Below are 15,004 nucleotides of genomic sequence, written 5' to 3'. Positions count from 1 at the left end.
TTTTTCTGAAGGACACCGGTGAAAAGTTACAATTCATCTTGTTCCCCATTTTCTCCCAATTCCATCAAAATCGGGGTGTGGTGTTCCTGCCTTCCCGGTTTTCCCCAAATACATTTTCTACTTGCTTGTCATCACTCTTCCACAAAAGTTGTGGAATACACCAAGGAAACTGGTGAAAAGTGACCCGAAAAAAAAAAAGAGGAATGGTGCTTTCATCCGGTACCGGTTTCTCCCGACTCTTATATGCTTCCCATAGACTCTACTCCCTGCGCTCTAAGAGAATCATTGAAAATCAATTTCCCTAGTAAAATCTTATCTCTTTCTATATCGTTAATAACAATTTATTTAGTAATAAACCAACAACAGTTAACTTAAAACTAAATCCAATTACTACAAACTTCAGGGGATTTTTCTGCAGTTTATGAAACTACACATCGTCTTATGAAAATTTTGTGTATATAAAATAGTCCATGCCAACATGTTACCAAATCATTCATATATACTCACTCACTCACTCACGGGTTCTCCTAGCCCAACTATATATAGCCAATCAATGGCAATAGATTCAAGCTCCACCCAAGATGGTGAGCTAACACAACCACTAGTGGTGCCACCGCCCTCAGGTGAACCCGTGAGCTCGGAACTAGAGAAGATATTATCAAACACGAGCTGAACATCCTTAGGGCGACTACAAAAAGCGGTGCCCATGGAACTACGGAGTTTGTTTCGGTTGGCGGCTCCAGTGATCATAGTGTATGTGCTGAACAACGTGACATCGATGTCAACACAAATCTTCTGTGGCCACCTAGGTAAACTTGAGCTCGCGGCCGCGTCACCCGGCAACAATGGTGTCCAACTCTTCGACTATGGTGTCATGGTATTAAATATTAATTTATTGATTGCTTAAAAGTTACAATTATTTTAAATCTTATGTTTTGCTATGTTAATTAATAGAATTTTTTACCAAATAGGTGTAGTTAAAAAATTTATTTACCAATTAGGTGTAGTTTGAAACTTATTTATTAAAATGGGTAATTTTTTATTTGTTTCTCTCATCTCTCCTAATCTAATTGGGTATAACATAATTATTAGTCATTATAATTTCATTTAAGTTCTTTGTTATTGTAATGTTTCATTTTATTAATTATTTTGTATATTTTTGAAGTATAGTGAGAAAAATCAATATCCATATCGTTATTAGAGGAAAAATTTAATATGAACCATGTGATGTAGCGTTGAACATTTACAACAATGATATGAAATATGTTACGAAACTTATTTTGATTATCAAAGATTAATTTTATAGTTGTTAGGGAATTATATTTCAACAGGTTAAATAAGGAGATAATGGATATTGTTATTTACTAATTTTTTTTTATTCTTTTTCTTCTTTTTTTGAACGAACGTTATGTTATGTTTTCTTCCTCCTTTTTAACTTCTATATCTCAGTTTATAATTTTATTTATTACAACAGATAATAACAAGTTATACAAAATTACAACTTAAATTATCAAGGTAAGCCAACACATACTAATCTACTTGCAGCTCTATAGTTTTCTAATAATCTCTTTTATCTAAAGTTTATTCAAAAAAATAATATAGTGTTTTGTTCATATTAAACCGTTCGTGTCAATCTACGAATAGAGTTGGTTTCTGGTTGATGCTTCGGACATAATTTGCTTCTTTTTATGTTCGAGTTCACCCACAAACACGACCTGTTCAAACTCTGAATTATTTACTATTAAAATATAAGTTATGATTTATTTGGTATTCAAAATAATTTTACCAACGTATTTTTATATGATATAAGTTATGATTCATTAATATTACAACGAAAAAGTATAATGACTTAAAAAACATAATTACCTTTATTTTCTAAAACTAAAATATCATTGTTGAAAGTCTTCGATCAGTGCTACATTACATAATTGTATTGATTTCTCATCGTGCTCGTTTGAAAATTCATAAAATGATTTTATAGTTTAAAAATTAATATTATTATCAGTATAAAAACATTACATAAAAAAAAGAACTTAATGACAATAATGTTAATAATTATGTTTTACCCAATTAGATTAGGAGACATGAGAGAGACAAATAAAAAAGTACCCATTTTGATAAATATGTTTCAAACTACACCTAATTGGTAAATAAGTTTTCTAACTACACTTATTTAGTAAAAAACTCTTAATTTATCTTACTTTTATTTTTTTTCTTCTTTTATCTCACCGTATCATTTAGAATCTTTATTAGTTTGTTACTTTGCTTGAAGTTTTCAATATTAAATTAGTGCAACCACTTACCACTTTATCTGGCTTGAGTTTGCAACTAAAGGATGATAATTAACTTGAAATACTGAAAATATTTAACTTAAGTTTTTCGTTTTCATTCTGTTCTAAAAAGTTGGTTTTAGTTATTAAAAAACACTAAGAAATCGTTTAAAAAGTTATTTAAGCAGGCGTATAATCTAAAATTGTTCCGTCTTGAATCTTTATTTGTCTAAAATATATTTTACTATACAATCCTCGCAAGTAGACAGATATGTCACTTGGGAAATTAAACTATAATGAAAATACAAAATTTTATCACATTACTACACAAAATTACAAATCAAAGAAATAGATATACAAATAAATCTGAAAAACTCAAACGTCACAATATATTTTTTTATAATATTACTAGATTGAGGCCCGTGTATTACACGGGTAATTAATGAAAATTTTAAATTTTAACTATTAAGTGAATTACAGTCAACAAAATATTCTTATATTGTTAATAAAATTACAATTTATATGAAAATTACAGAAATTACAGAAATTACATAACTATGATTACACAAATATGTTACAAATAAGTACTCCTTTCATCCCATTGAAAGTGTCATGGTCTGAAAAACACAAAGTTTAAGGTAGATTGAATGATTACTTTTCTTGCTTACCAAATGACAATAATGCCCTTAAAAATTGGGTCCATCAATATTGGTTATTAATGTTAATTGTGTGTGTTTAAGGGTAAATTCAGAAATTGACTAATAAATTTTGAAAATGGACATTTATAATAGGACAAACAAAAAAAGAAACATTGACACTTTTAATTGGACGAAGGGAGTAAAACTTTTCTTATACACTACATTTGTGATTGTATTGGTTGATATACGTCGTTTATCAAAAATCAAAATCTTTATATATGTCTGCTTATAACTCTTGATATAGCCATGTATAGATGTCTGTGTGACAACTAAGGTTATTCAAGGGACCCTAGATAAATTATAATATATATCCATGAAACTAATAAAAAAATATTCATACACATAAAATAGCATACTTTTTGATCAATTAATATATATGATGTCATTTGAGATCATTTGCTCATGTTTATAAAAAAAATGATTATCCCAAAAAAAATTACCTGAACTTTGATGATATAATCATTCTTAAAATTTGAAATTGATTAATCATGATAAATTATTTGCTGTTATTAATATTCTGCGTATGACAAATTTTAATTAATTTTATATATTAAAATTAACAATTGTATAATCAAGAAACATATAAAACCCAAAATTTAAATATAACAAAATGATTTGTTTTATTTCATATGAATGAAAAATGACAAAGACATACTAACCTTAAAGCCATGTTCAAATAACAGTAAACTTTTTAAAAAATATATTAATTTGTATATAACTTTATTATTTTGAATATAAACTATAATAGACACTTTAATTATGTACTACCCAACAGGTAACACTAACATAACCTCAAATCATTGTATTTCTCTAAAAATGAAATTACTAAGTTAATATAATATTGAAATAATTTAAATAACTGATGAAAACGATATTCTAGGTTTTCATATCCTAAATGATTTTTGGAAAGCGAAAATAGTGGAAATGGATTGAAACAGATTTTTTTGTTTTAAAAATTTGAATGTTGTTAATTAAGTAATTTGTATTATAAGACATATTAAATTAAATATATTTGAATGTATAAAAAGTATAAATCAAGTCATAAAATATGTGTTTCTGGAGCATTTTTGTCTTAAGTTATGAGAGAAAATGTTGAAAACTAAATATTGATCTTCTTGTTGCTAACCTTTTATATCACATAAAAAGGTCATACAAATAAATGATAGATAGTTCATATAGTAAATTGCTATTCATATGGATTATAATTATAATATTCAACTTCAATGATTTAATACTAAACACCGAGATATATATAAAATGTATTATGTTTGCAATGTTTATATAAATGGTAGGAGAAAATTAAGAAAACACACATTTTTCGGAGTTCAAATACATATGAGAAAATTTTAAATCCAAATTTAAAATCAATCTTATATAAAAAATTATGCATTGCTTCTCAAATCTCAGCTTAAAAAAGTTATATATTTTACCTTGATTTTAATTACCTATGATTTTAAAATTTTATTCTAATAGGTCTGCAACTTCAATTTTGATATTTCCTTGTTTTATTATCTTTCACCATCAATGTTAATGAATGAATCAAACATGATTTACATTAAAAAAAAAATAAACTTCAATTCATATATTGAAATGACTTAAAATATAAGGATCAATATTGAAAAGTTGAAAAAAAATGAAGAGAGCGATAAGAGTGACAAGTGGCAAAAATAGATAGATTGATCCATTTTGATGATTATATATATGTTTACCGTTTTATTGCGGTACTTATTTTTTCTTGAAGGATTATTTTGATTATTATAGCTAAATTTATTAGATTGTTCTGATATCACTTCAATTTCAAGAGATGGCAGCAGCATACTTAATTAGCCTTTGATCTGTTATAATATTGTATTACTTTACATTGTACAATAATGACAATAGTTATTACTTAATACTAGTATACTAAGTCACTAGCTTTAGAATCCATGTGATGCACGGGAAGTTTAAAAAAATACAATTAAATTATAAAAAGTAATTAATTAAATTAAGAAAAAACTATATTTTATCAAATTAAATAGTTTAATAAGTTCAAATTATTTTTCTAATGGAATATTTATACGAATACATGATGCATTTTAACGCGATTTCTTCATAATCACGAAAAAGACGCGCTTAGTGATTTTATAAATTGTAATTAAATTTTTTTAATGTAACATCAAATTCTAATAAAAGATGATAAGATGTTTCATAATGACATAAAAAGAGAACATTGTATATAAAATTAGCATGGCTAAAACACGTTTTTGTATTACATATTTGAAACAAATTGATGAGAATTCCATGAATCCATGGTGTCATTATTATTATTATTATGGATTATTATTATTATTATTACTAGAAAATGAGGCATTTTTTTACGACAGATTTTGTAGAAAATATGTTGGAAAGCCCACTTTCTAACAATTTTCCAACAAAAGGGTTACGTTGGAAAAACACATATTTGAAAATTATTTACAACCGTTTTCCAACAACTTTTTTAACAAAGTTGCTACAAAAGTATGTTGTTGCAAACTTCCTACAACTCTACTACAAAAATGTTTTTGCTACAACATTTTAATGAAATTCGAACAAAAAAGTTTATTTTAACAAAAACAATTATAAATTCCAAAAAAAATCATAAATATAGTTTATATTGGATTTTGTTGGAAAGATAGCAACAAATTCCAACGAAAAATCGTGTTGTCAATATGTTGTTGCAAAATTGCAGCAAAATTATAACTAGTTGTTTTTTGTTTTTTTATAAGAAAAGTTGTTTGTTATTTGTTTGAATTACTTGTCGTAAGAAATTTGTATGAACTTTTTATAAAGAAAAGCACTGTTCTATAGTAGTTTACTATTATTATTCTATTATTGCACAAAAACAAAACACGTATATTCCACAACACCCTCACAGTATTTATGTTGCTTAATTTGTTGTGTGTGTCACCAATGATTATATATGTTTGTATGGTATGTTTGAGATTATTAAATATTATTATTTTAAAAACAAAAATATGTTAAATTAAATACCACACTGGATCGGTTAAAGTATTATCGTTTTAATATATTTGCATACTAGTTTAAGGCCCGTGTACTACATGGGTAGTTCTTAAAAATACAGTATTTAATAAATAATCAGTATACAAGAAACATAAACCTGTTAAACACTGTTAATACATTCGTTATACAACAATCTTGAAAACAATTTTAAAGTAAAAGATAATTATAAATATAACATGTTTGAAAAAAAAAGGAAGTAAATATTAAATGAACAAATTTTGAAGCATAAATTGTAAGAATGGTAACTATTATTTTACTATTATAAATTTATTAAAAAAAGTGAGGTTTAATGTATGAATGACAAGTGACTAAACTTTTTAGTCTTTTATCAGAGAGTATAGATATAGATACTAAAGAACAAAAAATATTTACCAAAAAAGGTATTTTTAATGAGACCCATCTTTCACCCACCCACCCACTTCATCTTCTTCCATCTAACCCCACCTTACACTCTCTGTCGAGGGAACACCGACATCTACCCATCTCTGGCGATCATAAAACCATCCCGGCGACCAACGATACCTCCAGAAAAACATGATCTTGAGGTGAAAAGCTGCTAAAAAAACCCGATGAAGAGATTATTCTTAAATATAATCTCATTTAACGCTGTCAGCATTTTCCAATACTCGCCGGAATACATTCACCTAAAATTTTTATTACCCAAAATCAGCAGCTAAATTATCATTACCCAAATTTGGGAGGAATGCCAAGCTTAAATCGTTATCATTTTAAAACCTGCATCAAGATCCTTATCAAAAAGCTTAACCAAAATTGACCCCTCGAATTCTTAAAATCACCACCGTCGGGAAAGCCCCGAGTCCCCGACGAACCGGTTATTTTTCACCTTTGCATCACGTTTTTCTGGATTTATTGTTGGTCGCCGGAGATGCTTGTGTTCTCTGTTCACCGGAGATGGTGATGGTCTTTGGATAAAATAGAGTGCAGAGAGACAAGGTAGGGTTTGATGGAAGAAGACGAGGTGGGTGGGTGAAAGGTGGGTCCAATTAAAAATACCTTTTTTAGTAAATATTTTTTAAACTACACTATATTGGTAAATAATTTCTATAACTGCACTAGTTTGGTAAAAAATTCGCATTGTGGTGCCATTCAAATTAACATATAAATAAATTTACTAATTTCTCACATCAAATATATGTTTAATTTCCAAAATAGACTAGAAAGAAACATATATTGTTATTTATTAGATCTAATCTTTGTGGATACTATTTGTATTTAAGTCACACTTTCATTTGATTATATATTAAGTCAAACATTGTTTTCTAAAGATTTGTCACTTGGATTACAAGATGGCAATATAACAACTAAAAATGAAATGGTAATTACATGACAAGACAAATTAGAGATACTTTATTTCCCAAAACGACTACCACATATATATCTCTTTAATCTTATAAAATATATATGTTGTAACATCATTATAATGATAATGTTTTCATGACCAGACCCGCGACATCACCAATCGGATCAAAAAATTGACCCGGGCGGTTCGATAGGAATGGGCAAGTTTTGATATTTTTATAGACTTTTTTAAGCTTTTATAATTAAAATTTCCTCATTATATAGAAACATATATATTACATCAACATAGTAGATAGGCGGACAACAAGCTGCGCCGCCACCCCTTTCTGAATTGCAAACCCTAACCAGCTAAAGACATACCCCTGCCCCTTTGGAGTGGAGTATTATACAAATAGAAGAATCTTTACGGACAATTCTAAAAGATATTTTTATTCTAATTCTAGATACGTAAACTAAGGTAGTGTTTGGTATGAAGTAATGATAGATGGAATGAAATGACTCATTCCAAATGAATGAAATAAAACATGTTTGGTTGTTATTCATTAATGGAATGAATCATTCTTAAGGAATGCAAATCCTTTTATATATAACGCCCTGCTTGCGGTGCGCGCATATAATGTATATATGTGTGAACCCTCAGGTGGGCAAAAGTAAAATTGCACTAATTTTGACATTATTTTACTAATCTCATGAAAATAACGTTAAAAGTGGCGGAAGGTTAATCAGGCATCATGTGGTGGCGTTGATAGCCGAAAGACAAGGGCACATGCACCAATTAGCCGGTGTCCCGATGATTGAGTGCTATGTGCCTTATGTCCAAGGCTTGATGCAAAACTACTATCGAGCCGGGGGTCTCACCGGAAGCAGTCTCTATATCCCTATGGGATAGAGGTAAGGCTGTCTACATCTTACCCTCCTCAGACCCTACCATAGCATTGCTATTGGTGGGATATACTGAGTACAATGATGATGATGATGATATAACATTTTTCATTCCTTAGCAAAAGGTGGGTTTTCATTCATTACTTCTAGGAATAGAATGAAATATGATCAATAATAATAATAATATATTAATAATATTATTATTAATATATTATTATTATTATTATTACTCTTACTATTATAGTATTGTTATTATTATTATTATTTATCATCATTATTATTTTATTATAGTATGATTTTTATTAAATTATAATTGTTATTATACTTTTATTACTATGTCACATTATCTTAAAACCGTTTTATTAATTGACAAAAAAATATTATGATTGAATAGTTTACTATTTAATAAAAAAATAATAATAAAGTGATGTTTCATTTCATTCCTATGTGGTAATCAAACAAGCCAATAGAATAGTAATGATTCATTTAATTCCTTTGTTCATTTCATTCCTTTGCCCATTCCATTCTCTCGTTCATTCCATTATCCCATACCAAACAAACCCTAAATGCATTCTATCGTTCAAAAGAAATAAAAGAAAAACTAAATGCATTTCAAATTCATTTAATATCTTATAGACTTATATTATCATTATTAGTATTATTAACAAAAATCACTATTTTATTTTTTATGTTTCATTTTTTTCATCAATTTTTTTTTTCTTTTATTAATGAGAAAATTGTGATTCCCCCTTGTGCAATATGGGCGGGATAACCTCGCCCCTTTATTATTGAATTGTGCGTATCGAACAACTGGAGTGTCCCGGCCAGCTCAATATGACCCCTATCGTTAGTCAAACGTCCCGTGACTCGTTAAAATATGATGAAATTACCTTTTTACCCCCTATGCCTTTAATTCAGTTTAAAAATAATCATCCAAAATCATGAAGAGGCTGTGATTCAAATCCTAGACCTCCGGTTCACTAAAACATAGAGCCAACCATGTGAACTAAGCTGATCCTTTAGTATTATTACATAATATGAAATATATAATGCCACTTCAACATTTCATCTTTTGCAATTTTCAATTAGGGCTTCCTATACTCCTTCAACGCTTCAATAAATTTACTCAATACATAATATATTACCATAACAATTAATCAATACAATATATAATATCAAATTAGATTTACATATATCCAAATCGGTTGAATTCCATGTGTGAATCGTGTTTCAAATCTGAATCGAATTCGTCTTTATTAATTTCATGTTTCAACTACGTGTTCGTGTATTATTTTCTGGTGACGATGGTGTGGTAATGCTTGGTAATTGTCAAGTGGTGGTGGTAGTCGGGGAAGTGGGAGGTAGTGGCGGTGATGGTGATTGCAAGTAGTGGCGATGGTGATGGTGGTTGCAAGTAGTGGCGGCTGCGGTGGTCGTTGTTGGTAGTGGCGGTGGCGTTTTGGACCGATTAAAACACGTGATAGAGTTAGCATTTTCCGGTGCCATTTAACAGTCAACGCTTGGTCAACTAATGGCAGTGGCTCATATCGGCAATCAGAAAACTCTAGTGGTTTAATGCGCGCAATTTAAAAATCAGGGGTGCAAGGGTATCCCGCCCATATTAAAAAGGAGGACAAATCAAAATTTCCCTTTATTATTTGGGCAGGTGTAGTGGAGGGTTAGGCAACTTTCGACAACAATTTAGGGTGGCATGACAACCATTCAGGTGCCATGAGGTGTACTGTGTAGTGTTGGCGTTAATATTTGAGTGCAAATGGTCTTAAAATATAACTAACATTACCACATACTTGCAATTAAACTTTCAACTTAATATACTAGCTGTATTAGATGTAGAAGTAAAATATTTATCAAAATTAATTATGATATTAACCTGTTCAGTTGGTCCAACAAATAAACAGATAGACACTTGAAATGATATCATGTAAACCATTTGTAATACAATTAACAAGATCACTTATTATTTCTTAAATTTCTTTAAACACCGTGTGAGTGTGATACTGATTGCTAATCCATCCACTGTTTGTAGCTTGGAATGGGAAGTGCAGTTGAAACACTATGTGGGCAAGCATATGGAGCTCATCAATATGAAATGCTTGGTGTTTACCTTCAAAGATCAACCATTCTTTTAATGGCCACCGCAATTCCTCTTATGTTTCTCTACATCTTTTCCAAATCACTACTGCTTTTGATCGGCCAATCGGCAGAGATCGCAGCCACCGCCTCCCTCTTCATCTACGGCCTCATCCCACAAATATTCGCCTACGCAGCCAACTTCCCAATACAAAAGTTCCTACAAGCTCAAAGCGTTGTGAACCCGAGCGCCTACATTGCAGCCGTAATGCTCGGGGTCCACATTTTCTTGACATGGCTCGCGTTGTACGTGTGGGGCTGGGGCTTGTTGGGCGGCTCACTCGTGTTGAGCTTTTAGTTTCTTCGGCGGTTATGTTGTGTTTGGAAGTGTGGTACTTTCAAATATGGTTTACTGAAGAATCCTGAAATAGCATTGGATTCAATGGCTGTGTGCTCTACTATACTTGGATGGGTTCTGATGATTTCTGTTGGGTTTAATGCTGCTGCAGCAAGGTTTGTTTACTTCACAAATTTAAATCTGCATGGTATTTGAGGAGAAAAGATGTTGGCATATATGACCAATAGGACTATATCTAAAAAGGGAGAATCCCAAAATGTTCATGATTTACTTAATATGTGTAGTTTATTTTTTTAAATAAAAAAAATGTCCATACAAACATAACATAGAGCGACAGTGCTAGATTGGCAGAGGATGGTGTTTAAATCCAATTAAAACTTGCAACACGTGTCCAAAAAACACCATCGGGTGTCGGTGTTAAACTGTTGGAACGACATAATCACGAGCGTGTTTGTAAATACATTAGCATGCCTGCTCCTATTTAAAAACACGGTGGCATGTGACTTGCTCTGGACACCAATGCCCGTTTATATAATTTTGTTTGGTGGACAATATTTTAAGAAGAAAAATGTCAGATGAACACATTGAGAAATCCGAAAGGTCATACGGATATTTTGGGGATTTTCCTACTTCTAGGTCTCTGCTAGTTTGTAACTGAGCCGAGCTAGAGTCAAGGTAAATTGACCCATTGGTTCGCTCGTTAGCTAGAGCTCAACTTGACTTGGCACGGATTGCTTAAATCCCTAATTATACAGTTATTGGTGTATTTATACATGTTTAGTAACAACATAATTATATTCAACGTATAGTGTGCGAGTTAGCAACGAGCTAGGTGCTGGACATCCTAAATCAGCCACATTTGCTGTTGTGGTGGTGACTCTTTGCTCCTTCGTGATCTGTTTGATATGTGCTATTGTCATCTTAGCTCTACGGCACGTCATTAGTTATGCTTTTACCGATGGCGAAACTGTTGCTAATGCAGTCTCGGAACTCACCCCACTGCTTGCATTTTCCATTCTCTTAAATGGCATCCAACCTGTACTTTCAGGTAAGAATTTTCATCTTCCTAAAAGCAATATTCCCACCATGATATTTCTACATGTACCATTCACGAACCATATTCCAATAATATAGTCTAATAGACTAATTTGTATTTGAGTCTGACGATTTAGTGACCGATCTTGTTGGAAATTGAAACGGGATATATATAATATAGGTGTTGCTGTTGGATGTGGATGGCAAGCATTTGTTGCATGTGTGAATATTGGATGTTATTATGTGGTTGGAGTGCCACTTGGTTCTTTGTTGGCTTTCAAATTTGACCTTGGTGTGTTAGACCATGTGTAGTCGTAAAGCTCCACTATCAGAGGTTATGCGCCACGTGGCGCCCAGTCAGAGTTATGATTTTGTACAAAAACAGGCTGTAGTCATAACTCTCCACTACCAGTGGTTATGCGCCACGTGGCGCCCAATCATTATCAATTTTAATATAATCCAACGGCTCCAGATGGCCCCAACAGCTATTTTTTTGGATTTGTGTGCCATTTCTTGCGTTTTGTATACAACGCAATCAAAATAACATATCCTATAACGCGGGGGGGGGGGGGGTGTACCCCCCGCGTTTTCGGTCAAAACGTTGGTGGCAACGTTGCAACTACACATGGTCTAAGGTGCAACTAGCCAACATCCTTTTTACTTTTTTATTATTGTCATTTTCGTTTTTTTTTCTTCATTTTTAATGACTTTAAATCTTTAATTTCTTATTATCATTTTCTAGTATATTTATTTTCGTATCTTATTTAGTTATTTATTTGTGCTATTTAATGAACAACAGGGAATATGGTCGGGAATGATCGGGGGCATGACAATGCAAACAGCTATCTTACTATGGGTTACTTTCCGAACCGATTGGAACATTGAGGTGATTTCAAAAACTCGAGTTTAGCCATGTCTAGTTCAATATTTATTGATTGACGTGTAGTAGAATAATAAGGTACGACCATGTTATACCATTATAACATGGGTGTATATGAAATTTTCAGGTGGAGAAAGCAAGAAATCGAGTTAATCAATGGAAACACCAGAAAGATGAACATTTCATAAATTAACTAAAAAGGACTTGTACTTTATTTACGACACAATATGTGTAATTGTTTAAATCCCGCGACCCTATGAGTGAGATTGATTTATCTTGGTTGCGAAGACCAGGTGTGACATATATATATTAGAAGCTAGTTTTGGATTTGCTGGACACGGCCTGTTTTTTTAGACACGTAAGCCTAAACACAACTCATTTGAAAAATGGGTAACCCGAACATGACTCATTAAAAAGTGGGTTAACCTATTAACCTCTATAAGAGTTTTTAAAGACATTAATATTTTGATTTCAAAGATAAAAAGTGTTCAATTTTAAACTTATATATTTTTACTTTTTACTTTCCATATATCTATTACATTTTAAAAACGAAATTAATTTTCTTTTTAGACATTTGTGTTTACTCTTTTTTGCTTCCAACAATTGTATTATTAGAGTTATAACCGATCATTCTTCGATATTCCCATTCGGTTATTCTAATCTCAAGTTCGATTCATAAACCCAAGCCTGTTGATTGGGATGGGATCAGTTACAAACCACTGTTAACGTGCGAATTTACAAAGCTTTTAACGTGCGAATTGTACACAACAAAAAGAAAAAAAATTGTGTAGCCAATTTTGTAATTACGCTACAACAAAATACGAGTAACAATAATTCCTCAACTCGTAACGATAACCTATTGTTAATAATCATAATAATAATAATATAACAAATTACGGGTAACAATAATTCCTCAACTCGTAAAGGTAGCCTATTGTTAATAATAATAATAATATTATTATTATTATTATTATTATTATTATTATTATTATTAATGAATTATTGTATTCGAGGATCTCGACTAATTAATAGGCCTTTAATTTGGTCAACACTCATAGCCAGTCAACAAAAATTCACGAGCCTTTATGGTTAGTTAAGTATCCAGTGCTCATCTACAAGAATAAATTAAAGTCAAGATCGAAATAAACCATTAGTAGTCAGAATCCTGGAAAAAGTCAAAATCAAGGATCCTGGAGACTCAGGGATCCCGAGTCATAAAATCGACTCACAATATCCGGGTTCGTTCGTTAGTCAAAATTGGATAAGAAAGACAAAATCAAAGCTTATTAGGTTAATTTAGATTTGTGATATAGATATGTATGAAAGTCTTGTCGTGAATCAATTTCAAGTTATAGTTGATCAATTTGGGATTTAAAAAAAGTTTAAATATTTGGGGTTCCTGTAGTAAGCAACAATTAGTAAAAGGGTTGGGAATTTGGGGATGACCAAATTGATTGTAGTATTTTAATTTAGAGATGGTGGTGTTGGAGATGGTGGTGTTGGAGATAGAGGAGATGATGGCGGTGGTGGTGAAGATGGCGATGTTCGCCGGAGTTTTTGAAGATTCGTCGGAGTTCTTGACGGTTGGCCGGAGTTCTTATGGGGTAATAGTACGATATTACCCTTGATGTGGATAGAATATATGATGGTTAAGCACGAGGAAAGCACGACGTCATATATCACTTAATTTAAGAATTGGCATGCATATTGCCCCCTCCCATATAGCACAGAGGCATAAATTATAAATTTCTCTATTATAACGTATAGATAAGGATCAAACATATAACATTTTCGTAGTTACTTTTAATAAAGTAATTACGTTACAAGAACGTATTGTTGTAGTAGTAATAATAACAACAACAACAACAACAACATATGACATCTTCGTAGCTACTTTCATACATATCTAAATCACAAATCTAAATTAACCTAATAAGCTTTATTTTGACTTTTTTTAATCCAATTTTGACTTTTTTTATCCAATTTTGACTAACAAACCAACCTAGATGTTGCGAGTCAATTTTATGACTCGGGATCCCTGAGTCTCCAGGATCCTTGATTTTGACTTTTCCAGGATTCTGACTACTAATGGTTTATTTCGATATTGACTTTAATTTATTCTTGTAGATGAGCATTGGTGACTTAACTAACCATAAAGGCTCGCGAATTTGTGTGGAATGGCTATGAGAGTTGACCAAATTAAAGGCCTATTAGTTAGTCGAGATCCTCGAATACAATTATTCTTGTTTTTATCAAAAACAAAGATAATATTGAAAAGTGACTATAATGGACGGATTTTATGCTGAAGACCCGGGAACTAGCTCAGGAAAGACGCTGGAATAATAATGTTAACGGTTATGAGTACTGCCCAAGTTCAAAAGCGAGCTTTTTGGGATACTAGGAGAGATTTTCGGCAAATTGGACATTTTTC

At 31.3% G+C, this 15,004-nt stretch overlaps 1 pseudogene across 1 annotated transcript; it reads left to right on the top strand.

The window, feature by feature from the left end:
* The first annotated feature begins 459 nt into the window (after window positions 1–459).
* LOC143584240 (protein DETOXIFICATION 40-like) lies at window positions 460–12,853 on the top strand (annotated as a pseudogene). Its single transcript, XR_013144334.1, has 6 exons — window positions 460–877; window positions 10,257–10,813; window positions 11,468–11,706; window positions 11,875–11,999; window positions 12,493–12,579; window positions 12,701–12,853. The product of XR_013144334.1 is annotated as a protein DETOXIFICATION 40-like (transcript).
* The last annotated feature ends 2,151 nt before the right edge of the window (window positions 12,854–15,004 follow it).

This window comes from Bidens hawaiensis, unplaced genomic scaffold, assembly GCF_021521415.1.
Source record: "Bidens hawaiensis isolate Kalapana, Puna unplaced genomic scaffold, B.hawaiensis_p1.1 tig00032856_1, whole genome shotgun sequence".
Classification (NCBI taxonomy): domain Eukaryota; kingdom Viridiplantae; phylum Streptophyta; class Magnoliopsida; order Asterales; family Asteraceae; genus Bidens; species Bidens hawaiensis.
Note: the sequence above shows the minus strand (reverse complement) of the source record. Positions and strands in the feature narration are given on the sequence as shown.